At 36.8% G+C, this 12,923-nt stretch overlaps 1 long non-coding RNA gene across 2 annotated transcripts in view; it reads left to right on the plus strand.

The window, feature by feature from the left end:
• The window catches only part of LOC125156761 (uncharacterized), a 123,853-nt gene that overhangs the window by 13,059 nt on the left and 97,871 nt on the right, over nt 1-12,923 (plus strand). For both annotated transcript variants that reach the window (XR_007148761.1, XR_007148760.1), the window contains exon 3: nt 4,058-4,163. This is a non-coding gene — a long non-coding RNA (uncharacterized LOC125156761). The remainder of the gene's footprint in view (nt 1-4,057; nt 4,164-12,923) is intronic.

The raw sequence follows: 12,923 nt of genomic DNA on the forward strand, positions 1-12,923 counted from the left end.
TTCTTTCTTTCTTTCTTTCTTTCTTTCTTTCTTTCTTTCTTTCTTTCTTTCTTTCAGGAAGCCTAAATAGACTTTGAATACTATGTTGAACAGAAGTGACAAGAGTGAGCATCCTTGTCTTATTCCTAATCTTAGCATGGTGTGAGCTGTGGCTTGTTATATATGGTCTTTATTATACTGGGAATATATATTACTATAGTCCTTTTATACCTAATGCATTGAGAATTTTTAACATGAAAAAATGTTGAATATTGTCAAATGCATTTTCTGCATCTATTGATGTGATCATGTGATTTTTATCCTTCTTCATCTTATTAATGTGGTGTCTCCCATTCATTGATGTTTATATGTTGAACTGTTCTTGGATCCTAGGGATAAATCCTACTTGATAAGTCCCATTTGATCATGGTGCATGTTCATTTTACTATGCCATTGAATTCTGTTTGGTAGTATTTTGTTGAGGAGTTTTGTACCTGTATTCATTAGAGATATTTGCTTGTACTTTCTTGTGGTTCCTTGTCTGGCTTTTGTATAAGGGTAGTGCTGGCCTTATAAAATGAATTTTTCTGGTCTCTATTTTATTTATTTCTGCTCTGATCATGGTTACTTCCGCTTGGGCTTAGTTTATTCTTTTCTTTTTAATATTATCATGTTCTAATATTAAAGTATTCTAAAATTATATATTACATCATGCTAAGATCTAGAACCAGACAAGGAAGGGCACTTGAGTGGTTCAGTGGGTTGAACATCTGACTCTTGATTCCAGCTCAGGTCATGATCCCAGGGTTGTGGAATTGAGCCCTGCATTGGGTTCTGCCCTAAGTGTGGAGCCTTCTTAAGATTCTCTCATTGGGAGCATCTGGTGGTGCCATCAGGTAAACATCCAACTCTTGATCTCTGGCTCACGTCATGATCTCACAGTTCGTGAGTTCAGTCCCCACATTGGGTTCTGCCCTAATGGTGTGAAGCTTTCTTGGGATTCTGTCTCTCCTCTCTGCCCCTCCCTTGCTTGTGTGTGCATGCTCTCTCTCTCTCCCTCTCTCTCTCTCAAAATAGGTAAACTTGAGAAAAATGAAAAAAAAAATTTAAAAAACGATTCTTTCACTCTCCCTCTGCCCCTCTGCCCCACTCACTCTGTCTCTCTCTAAAACTTAAAAACATAAAATAATAAATAAAATAAAATAAAATAATAAAATAAAACAAATTAAAAGAACAAGACAAGGATGAACACACAAGGATTGAGGCTAAATGATTAAATAACTTTGGGACTTAAAAATGTGAAAAGCTTTTCTTCCTACTCAATATATGGCAAACCATCCCAGCTAGCTGTTACACCCTCAGCTACCCTTATCCAATCCACATAGAAGAAATTCTATTAATAATGCCACAAAGTCCCATGACAAATACAGCTTTGCACAAACTCTTTTACCCTGACAACTTTTTATTTGTTACTGCACATGTTCAGAATCCTGCCTGGTAGCCATCTTGCTTTTTCTAGTCTCCTGCTCTTGCCTTGCTTGTCAATCATCCCCTCAAGCACAGTTCCTGTGTTTTGGGAATTCACTGTTAAGTGTCTTGTAGCCCTGGCTACTGCCTGAACATAACATCTGTCAATGCAAAAGAATCCAGCTATATCCCAGCTATTTTCCTCTAAGGATACAAAACTTGCCTGCACCATATTGGAGACTCTCTCAGACTCATGCCTACCTTATATCATCACGTGACTCTGTAGAGATCTTCCCAATTTTGCCTTTGCTTTTCATTTTTCAAACCAGATAGATAAGCTTCTGCTTGTGTTGGCTCAATATTTTGCACAGCGTCAAAATGTATTTTGTCTTTTCAAGTGAAATAAATAGGAACTGCTGTGGTCACCCATGCAAATGAGCACATTTCGGGCTCTGCCATAACCTATTCAGGAAAGCAGGGCAAAGCAATACCCTGCTAAAATTAATAATAAAAGAATAATAGAATTATATAATTCTTCACATAGTCATTTGCAAAAGTGAAGTTTCTCTCCAAAGAATAGGAGTTTAAATAATTAAAAGTTACAGACTCTGCCAAGTTATGATGAAAAGTAAAGTTTACTCTGTAAAACAGTACATATGCTGCTGATCTAAAGAGAGAGAGGGAGGGGCGCCTGGGTGCCTCAGTCGGTTAAGCATCCAACTTTGGCTCAGGTCATGATCTCATAGTTCCTAAGTTTGAGCCCCGTGTCAGGCTCTGTGCTGACAGCTGGGAACCTGGAGCCTGCTTCAGATTCTGTGTCTTCTTTTCTCTCTGCTCCTCCCCTGCTCGTGTTGGTCTCTCTCTCAAAAATAAATAAACATTAAAATTTAAAAATACATAAATAAAAAGAGAGCGGGAGACAGAGAAAGTGAGACAGCTATTATAAAGGAGAAAGCATATCTTACAGTGCATATTATCAGTTTGAGTTACTAGGTATTTTGAATATTTACTTTATGTAGCAAACAAAATTAAATTATTTAATAGTGTCATGACATCCTTCAATAATTTGATGGCAAGATAATGCCAAATGAGGGGAAACTGATAAAAACTGATTTTCTTATAGGTTTAAACCATGCAGAACACCATGATACTGCTGTATTTTATTGCTATCTTTTAAGAAAGACAAACTAAAAACAATTAGTTTTACTTCCCAATTTCTGGAATTAGGATATATGCATTATAGTTCATATTCCTATATGCATCTAGCAGATGGGAAGTGTTGAACTATAGACTCTGCAAATTGCAAATTAGCTTGCTGGCTGGCCACGGAATGAAATATCAAACAAATACCCTTCCCCTGCTCTGTCTTGTGCCTTCCGTCCCTTTCCTGACAGAATGGCCAAAACTAGTCAAAGAGGTTCTGGAGAATTCCATAAAGGGTTACTGCTGTGACGATTCATGCCAAATCATCGCAATAGAGCAAAAGCTTTTTTTTTTTAATTCAAATAATAAAATACACGTTAGAAATGGTATAAAAGAAAATCATCTCATTCAATTTGCTTTTTAAATTGCTATATGTTCCATAATGTTTATTTGGACAGACACGTTTTAATTAGAGTAGTCATATTATCACTGAATATCAAGCAAGCTGCATAGTACATCATTCATGCACCTGAATAAAAATGATGGGAAATATTAATATGATAAACACCCAGCACTTCACACAATTGTTTTTTTCTATTACTGCATTTTACTGTTAGGGAACATAGTTTGAAGTTGTGGATTTTTGGACATACATCTAAATACTTGAGAAGAGACTATTATGGGTATTAAACTCATGATCTTTAAAAAAAAACAAACCCAACTTTGAAGTCAAGAATTAACAACACCAACACAAATGCTATGAGAAATGAATTACATATAGAACAAAGATGAAACTCACTATGATTAATTTTATTGTGCTCTTTATTTTCTCTGCATATTTTTATAGACATGCTTTTGTAGACATATGCAAATATATGAAAATAGTAATGCTGTGAAGCTGCTCTTTGAGGTAAAGATGAAGAATTTATGTCCACCAAAATCCAACTTCCTGTTCTTAAAGTACAAAATATTTGTGTTTTCAGTTTTATCTTTCCCACCTCAATTATCACCAAATTTAATTAAAAGAAAAAATATACTGGAGCATTAATTTGTTTCAATGTAAACTTTCCATCTCAGAGAGAACCAAGTTTCAGATTGTAGACCTGTCTTAAATTGCCTTTATTATTTGTTTAATGTATTTATTTATTTTGAGAGAGAGAGAGAGAGAGAGTAAGCAAGCAGGGGTGACAGAAAGAGGGGGAGAGAGAGAGAATCCCAAGCAGGTTCTGGACACTGTCCACACAGAGCCCAGTGCAGAGCTTGATCCACAAACCATGAGGTCATGACCTGAGCTGAATCAAGAGTCTGACACCTCACTGACTGAGCCACTCAGCACCCTCCCTTAAACTGCCTTTCTATCTGTTGCAAGAAGTTTCACAATGAAAGGAAAGTCTTGGAAAAGTCGTGATGGGTGAATGGTTATCAGAACTTGTTTCAGTTATTCTCATTGTTGTATACATTGGTGCAGGTGAACCAAGTTGGAATGAAAAAATGACTATATGCTGGTAGCATGAGTTCATTCAGAACTGGGGATCTGAGCAGCTTCCACTGTGATGCTACAGATATGACTATGAGTAAGTTCTTTACCTTCTTTGGTGCAGTTTTCTCATATCTGTAAAATGAGAAGATTATGTTATGTATTTTCCAAAATGAAAATCTAAAAATCTACCTGATTACTTGTTTCCTTAAAAAAAAAAAAAACCTGACTCATTTTTAAAAAAAAATTTTTTTTCAACGTTTATTTATTTTTGGGACAGAGAGAGACAGAGCATGAACAGGGGAGGGGCAGAGAGAGAGGGAGACACAGAATCTGAAGGAGGCTCCAGGCTCTGAGCCATCAGCCCAGAGCCTGATGCGGGGCTCGAACTCACGGACCACGAGATTGTGACCTGGCTGAAGTCGGACGCTTAACCGACTGCGCCACCCAGGCGCCCCTTTTTTTTTAATTTTTTTTTTCAACGTTTATTTATTTTTGGGACAGAGAGAGACAGAGCATGAACGGGGGAGGGGCAGAGAGAGAGGGAGACACAGAATCGGAAACTGGCTCCAGGCTCTGAGCCATCAGCCCAGAGCCAAACCTGACTCATTTTTAAGCAAACGTTTAGCCACATACATGGAATCTTGGCTTTCTTGCTTTCATTTGTATCTAGATTATTCATAATCTGTAAATTACTTGAATATTTAGGGCCATTAGTAGTTGGTATTTCCATAATGTTTCCATTTTGGAAGGCATATAAGAAAAGTATAAATAATGCCATGAAAACGAAATATGTCAGGAATGTGTAAAGCAAAATTGCTACTGTCATTTATTTATTTAAAAATTTTTTGAATGTTTATTTTTTAGAAAGAGAGACAGACAGACAGAGTGTGAGCAAGGGAGGGGCAGAGAGAGATAGACACACACAGAATAAGAAGCAGGCTCCAGGTTGTCAGTACAGAGCCCAAAGTCGGACGCCTGAGCCGACGTCAGACGCCTAACCGACTGAGCCACCCAGGCACCCCACTCATTTATTTTTTGAGGGGGAAAATGTATTCCAAAAGGTTCCTCTGTTTAGAAAGGGCTACATTCTATTCATATACTGTGTAAACCCGTTTTGTAATATACGTACTAATTTGAAACAAAATATGTAAATTTGGCATAAAATTAAACCCCAGCCCTCTTTTATCTGTCTTCATGGTACCAAGAACTGTCTAGAAATTGATCACTCTGAGCCAAGTGACAATCATGTTCAAATATGACATATAGTTCCTACGAGAGTTAAAAATTAGTGAATTGACATAATTCTAGTTCAGCCGTGTTTACACTGCCATTCTACAAATGAGCTTTTCTTTCTAATAGAACAGCTCGACAATTCTCAGAAACCCAGACTACTTGAGTGAAAATTCAATAAGTAAGTTAGGAATACCAAATGGTAACCAGGCCTTGGGGAAGCTATAGAATTGAAACACAACTTTTTTTTTTGACAGTTTGTAGTGTAGCTCTGGTGCTCTGTTTCAAAATCTGTCAAAAAGATGATAACTGGACTTAGGAGTTTAGTTTGATTTTTAAACCAAATAATCGGACAGCCTGTCTGGCATTACTGCCTTTGGCCATTTAGAAAAAAAAAAAAAATCTGAGTTCTGAAAGAGCAAGAACATTAAAATCATCAAATTGTTGCCGTGTACTGGCAGAAACATTTTCTAAGTTTCACTGCATGAACATCCAGTCAGGGCAACCGGATAATGAAGGCATCCTCACTGATGTCAATAGGACTCGACAGCAAACACATCCCCAAAGAAATAATCTTTAACAATGATGTCATCTAAAGTGATGGGGGAATCATCAGCCTCCATTTGTTTCAATGGTGATTTTAGTTTCACTTTCTCAACATCAATAAACAGGTACCCCCACATTTATTTTATTGGATACTCAAGGAAAACTAAGGAAATTGACACTAGAATCTCATTCCTTTTGAATTTCATCAGGTTGCTGTTAGACATCTACAAAGAAAAAAAGGATAACTAAGAAAATACATTAGTAATATTATATTTAGGGTTGTATTTGACTGGACACTTATTCAAAAAAGTAATTCATAGTTGTATGAATCATAGAATCATTATTCCCTAGGGACTGAAAATAGTTTAAAGATTATGTCATTTTAAACTCTGCTATTTCTGCATTCTGTAACATTTGAATACAGAATATATTAAATTAAGCCATTAAAACAACAAGATCCTGATTATTTTCATGATGACTTGAGACAAGTAACAATCGTAGAGAATATTTATTACAAGTCTTTTATTTCTCGGTGCTATACTTAATACTTTATGTACCTTTTTTTTTTTTAATTTTTCTCTCAAACCCTTCTGTGATATCCCTTCTGAGGATATTGAGCTTAGAGAGGCTTTCTGACCTCCCTGGAGCACAAAGTCTGTAAATGGTATTCATAAGTGACTCTTAATCATAGTCCACCCAGCTTTATACAGAGATGTTTGACAGGTGTTTGATCTCAGTTCCTAGATAAATAATTACCTGAAGAAGTATTTGTAAATATTCAACCTGATGTACTTAAGGGATTTGAAATGGTCTACCCATTAGGAAAAGAACAAATAAACAAACAAACAAACAAACAAAAAACAGCTCATTGTGGACCTGGTCGAAAATTTATATCAATTAATTCAATAATACAAACAAATTATTAAGGAACTTACCTGCATCCCATTATGTCATAATTCATCAGGTCCATAACTATTATTCCGAAGGCAGGTGGCACCAAAAGGTAAGTTTCAAGAGAGTAGGTAAGACAGGGACAAATCTTACTAAAAGGATTAATGTGTGACATGAGACTAGGGAAAGAAGTTCCGACATGGGGCTTTGTGTAAGGAAAAAAAAAAAGAGAATTGCTGAAAGAAAAATGAGATAGAGAAAGAGAGAGTAGAAGAGACAGAGAGAGAAAGGGAGAAGGAGACAGAGAAGAGAGGGAGAGAGAAGGAGACAGAACTCTTTGGTGAATATAAGCTCAACTCTTTGGCATAGGATTGGCACTATTCGTATGTCTCTAATGTTTTTTAATGCCCATTTGTATATTGAGTAAGGAAAGAAAATTTTTAAAAAGTCATATCTATAATGCTTATAAGATGTAGAACTAATATCTGTCAAAGAACTCAGACAACTAGGATTGATGCTGAAATTACAAGAACTGGTTTAAGGGTCAGGACAGTATGGAAATTGCTCAATGTTCTCTAGCCATGCAAACTCCACCAGAAACATAAGAGGATGAAGAAAATTGTACTTCCTTGAACTCTCTTCATGGGAAGTTATGTACATAGTGGAAGATGGAATACTTAGGGTGAGCTTTGGCTCTCCGTCCCCAGCTGTCAAACTAGATTCTTCTCTCAGGAATTTCCAGTCTTCTGTTAAGTGAAAAATGCAAATTTGGAGCTTGGAGTTTGGAGATGAATTCTTCAAGGCATTATGGTATTGCCATAGCAGTTCTTTTTGCATTCTCCTTCCTATAGATCCCAGCATCTTCCTTATTTAAAAAATGTTTAAACAGTCATCTGACAATATTTATCTGAAGGAGTATCAGGTTATGAGCCTTCTTAGGGTGCCCATATGTCTTTGACTAGCCCTGATCACTGCAGAATCAGGAGAAGCAATGAAAGAATATCCCACTGTTTTAAGTAATCACCGACATTATAATAAAACTAAGCAGGGACGCCTACGTAGCTCAGTTGGTTGAACATAGAACTTCGCTCAGGTCATGATCTCCTGGCTCACGAGTTTCCAGCCCTGCGTTGGGCTCTGTGCTGACAGCTTGGAGCCTGGAATGTGCTTCGGATTCGGTGTCTCCGTCTCTCTCTGCCTCTCCCCTGCTTGTGCTCTCTGTCTCTCTTTCTCAAAAATAAATAAACATTAAAAATTAAAAAAAATAATAAAACCAAGCAAATATTGAAACTCAAACCAACAAAAAGAAATCAGAAAGAAAAGTTCATACATATTTTTCTTTCACTCTGTATATCTTTTTATCACTTCTGTCCTTTAGTACTGGATAAGTATCCTCTAAATAAGCAATAACTTTTCCTCTGCAGGCTAAATCGATAAAAAAGTTTGTCATCTTTTCATAGTGAACTAAATATCTGCAAAGGAGACTAAGTGCTCAGTTCATATGCAACTGCCTCTCGTTCTTTCTGGATAGTTGTGGGGGAGAAAATTGTACTTATACTTGTGCTATGCACTGTAAAGAAGATGAGTTGAATTTGCATATTCACTGGGATAAATACTTACAAAACAACCCCCTAAGTAATATTTGGACTATTTTATAGAATCATAGCAATAAGGTGGAATGTTGGAGATGCTAGGCAAAATATAACTACGGAATTTCCACATTTGGATAAAAGGTTTTTACAAACAGCACCAGTAATAGAAGCTGTTTCCAAACTACCAAGTGGCATGGAGGACGAGGGAATTCTGTCACCACATCAGCACCGAGAGGAAGGCTGGTCACCTGCCATGTGCACGCTGGTCATGTGGCACATTTGAGACACCTACAGTAGGAAGTAGAAACAGAGAGGGCCAGACCTTGGGAAATCCTGTTTATAACAAATGTTTTACTTATCGAAATTACTCTTGAACATTTATAAACTTCGAAAAGAATCCTTTGCAAATTTATCTTACTGCTATGGCTACAGAGGAGACAGACAGAAATCAGTTAGTTAGGTGACTGAAAGCCAGAATAACAGAATTTGAGGATCTAGAATGAATCAGAACAGAGACATTCTCCAGGGCCATAACCGACTGATGGTTTTATCAATTTTTGTGAGAAAGACTTAGCAGATAACACCAGAATACCAGATCAATTCCACAATTCATATATATCTGTATGTGTGCTGTGTGTATCAAAATTGCTTTCTATATTTATGCTCAAATTGACTTATATTTTGAGAGCATTTTGTGTTTCGATGAACTTTTCATTAAGGACGTGTTTTGAAAAAAAAGAAAAAGGAAAAATACCTTCCAAAGATGGTAATGGGATATTTATATATTTGAAGCAATTATTTAAAACAAGTTAGAAACATAGTTAAATGTTTTTCAATATAATATAAAATGAAAAATAATTGGGCAGCAAATTATATGTGGTAAGGTAGAAACTGTTAAATGTTCTAAAATATGAGAAGGTATTGTAGTACTGCTCATTCTGATATAATGGTTTTTTTTTTCTTAAATAAAAAAACCCTTTATTTATTTTTGAGAGAGAGACAGAGAAAGCAAGTGGGGGAGAGGCAGAAAGAGAGGTAGAGAGAGAATCCTAAGCAGGTTCTGCACTGCCAATGCAGGGCCCTACGTGGGGCTTGAACTCACGAACCGTGAGATCATAACCTGAGCTGAAACCAAAAATCAGTCGCTTAACTGACTGAGCCACCCAGGTGCTCCTTGAAATGATGTTTTAATTAATTTCTTTCAATATGTTTTTCAGTTTTTAGATGACTATGCATTATTAAAATTTTTTTAAAAAAGTTTCTGTTTCTATGAGGAACCAGTTTAGATATTAAGACTGAATAGATCAAATGACTGTCCCCATTCCAGTGACTGGTGCCACCTGGGAAGCCAGGTAAACAGCACCCTCTGCAGAATGGTAACAAATGGTATCTTTTTGATTTTGGATGAACTAGTCCTTGACTTAAAACCGACAACAACAATAAGAGCTATTAACAGTTGTGTTATGCTTAAATATAATGATGTACTTTTGTTCTTCTTGTTACAGAAAAAAAAATGGTGCTGACAGTGATTGCTTGCTAAATTAGAACATTCTTTTTATTCTTTCCTTCTACGTTCTGCTCCATGCACACCTGCTTTCAAGTCTCAATGGCATGTAAATTTGGACCTGCCAAATTATACTTGTAAATTTGTACTTGCTGAACGCAGAGACAAAGTTTATTTAAGTCAGATATTGTGTTTATAAAAAACAATGAGGTATTGTTATGTTAGTTATGATGTTAGTCCAGGGCACTGTCACAAATAAAAAGCATTGACTTTAAATAACTAGGTGGGTATAATCAGCTGATTGTTGAAAATAAAATCTTAAAATTGAAGTACTTTTAAGACTATCTGCACTCATATCCCAACATTACACCATTGTTAGTAATCTTTGGGAAAATACCTTGTTCTTTTCTATTCAACTCCAACCAGATTTCATTAAATTAAACAAAGCAAGTTTTAGAAAAAAAGTATACTTCCTACACTAACTTTCCAGCCTTTATATTTCTTATTTTTTATAATTTTTTTTATTAGTTTTCTTTATTTTTGAGAGGCAGAGAGAGACAGAGTGCATGTGGGGGAGGGGCAGAGAGAGAGGGAGACAGAGAAGTGGAAGCAGGCCCCAGGCTCTGAGCTGTTAGCACAGAGCCCAATGTAGGGCCCGAACTCAGGAACTGTGAGATCATGACCTGAGCCGAAGTCGGACGCCCAACCGTCTGAGCCACCCAGGTGCCCCGCCTTTATATTTCTTAACCTCACTTTTTCTCACTTACCCACACTTGCACATGCATGCACATGCACACTTACACCCGCAAGCATGTACATGTACACAGTCACGTGCACATTCACCTACAGTGAAATTCCTTTCATCCATTTATCCACATTTATACCCCATTGGGGAACTGACTTATTAATTTAAAAATCTATTCCCTACTTCTCTTAATTCTATTCAGCTCAGTCTTATCCTTTGCAAAGTCAACCTTTAACCAATTGCTCACGACCATTCTCCCTTCTACCCTATGGATTCTTTAACATACTGCTGCCAATTCTTCTGACTCCTCTGAAATTACATAATTGTTTCTGGCATCTTTGTATCTCTTCTTGTGAATTGTAGTTCTCTACCACTTCCCTTCGATACTGTAGCCTTTGTTTCTTCAGTACCCTCTTGAAGTGGGAGCACCCTTTACTTCACACTCTCATTTTTGGAACTTTGGCTGCACCACATCTCAGCAACTCAACTTTGTTAACATTTTTGCCCTCTGTTTAACACATTCCCTCAGAACCACATACTCTTAATCCCTGGGACACTCTCCCAATTTACCACTTTATTATGAGCTTTTTGAAAAACAGACCAGCTACTTACTTTTGCTTTATTTATTTTTTTTTTTAATTTTTTTTAACGTTTATTTATTTTTGAGACAGAGAGAGACAGAGCATGAATGGGAGAGGGGCAGAGAGAGAGGGAGGCAGAATCAGAAGCAGGCTTCCAGGCTCTGAGCCATCAGCCCAGAGCCCGACGCGGGGCTTGAACTCGTGGACCGTGAGATTGTGACCTGAGCTGGAGTTGGACGCCTAACCGACTGAGCCACCCAGGCGCCCCGATTACTTTTGCTTTATTGAACACAGTGACTGTTACCAAGTAGGAGCTCAATAAATATTATTTAAATGAGTTTATTCTGAAATTATAGAACAAGACTTGTTTTATTTCCTCCACTCAAAGCCCTCTCAATAACCTCTGTGATTTTAATATCTATGTTAATGCCTCTGTTATTAATGCTTTTCCCATATTCCAGAATCCTTATATTCTCTCAACTACTTCAATCATCCATCGGGACACCTATAACGGAGACCTCACTGTCATTCAGAATGGGTCATCCCCAACATCTTTTGTTAAGTACCTTTCCCATACCTTCATTTCCATATAAACCAATATAAAATAAAATCTTTTGATCATTGGTTTCTTCGTCCCAATAAAAAAAGTTTATAAACTTATAAGTAAATTCTCACATTTCCTCTTAAATTGATAATTCTTGCAATTTCTTTCAAAGTCATATACGTTGGCAGAGTGAAATTTACTCACTTGGTTTACATTGTCTTATGCCTTTCAATATTCATTTCTACAAGTTTCACTTCTCTTGCACAACCCCATATATTCTTCTGGTTGGATACCTTCCATCAATTTGTTGGAAAGTTACTATTTGCTCTGTCATCCCTATTCTGCTATTATGCCCATGCAGTGAATTGTAAAATTATGTATATGTAAAATTATATATATATTATATATATAATATATATATTATTATATGTATATTATGTATATATTATATATATATGACAGTTTTGAAATTTCCATTTGATGATTGTTTCTGTTTCCTCAGGCAGCTGCACATCAGTTACCACAAACTGGGTGATTTCAAACAATAGAAGTTTACTCTCTCCCAGCTCTGAAGTCTGAAGTCAAGATGTTAGCAGGTCCACATTCCGTCAGTGATTGCTGGCAGTTCTTAGTGTTCCTTTCCTTGTGGTAGCCTCACTTGAATCTCTGTGTGCATCTTCCTGTGGCATTCTCCCCTCAGTCTCTTCTGCATTTGAGTCTTTTCTTATTAAGACGCTACTGATTGGATTTAGAGCCCACATCAGTCCCTTATGACTGCATCTTAACTGATTACATCTTCAAAAGCCCTATTTCCAAATGAGGTCACATTCATAGGTACCAGTGGTTAGGACTCCGACATGCTTTTGGCAGGGGTGTGGGAGGGGGCGCAGTTCAATCTACAATTCTTGTTTTTACTCCCTATTTGTGGCTGAAAGTTTACTATCTTGTCTTCAATGACAAAAATATTTGCCTTCACCTCATTGAGCAGAGTTATATTAGCTGCTTTAAAACCCTTATCTCATACCAGCATCTGTACCATCTCACAGTCGCTGCTGTTGATGATCTTCTGTCTTTGGAATAAACCATAATTCCTGAGTTCTTTGTATACTGAGTAATTTGCAATGGTATTATATGCATTTTGAATATTAGGTTGTGGAGTCTTTGGATTCTGTTAGCTTCCTCCAAAAAATATGACTCTTTTGTTCTGTCATCTAATGTGGT

The sequence above is a fragment of the Prionailurus viverrinus genome, chromosome F2, assembly GCF_022837055.1.
Source record: "Prionailurus viverrinus isolate Anna chromosome F2, UM_Priviv_1.0, whole genome shotgun sequence".
NCBI lineage: Eukaryota > Metazoa > Chordata > Mammalia > Carnivora > Felidae > Prionailurus > Prionailurus viverrinus.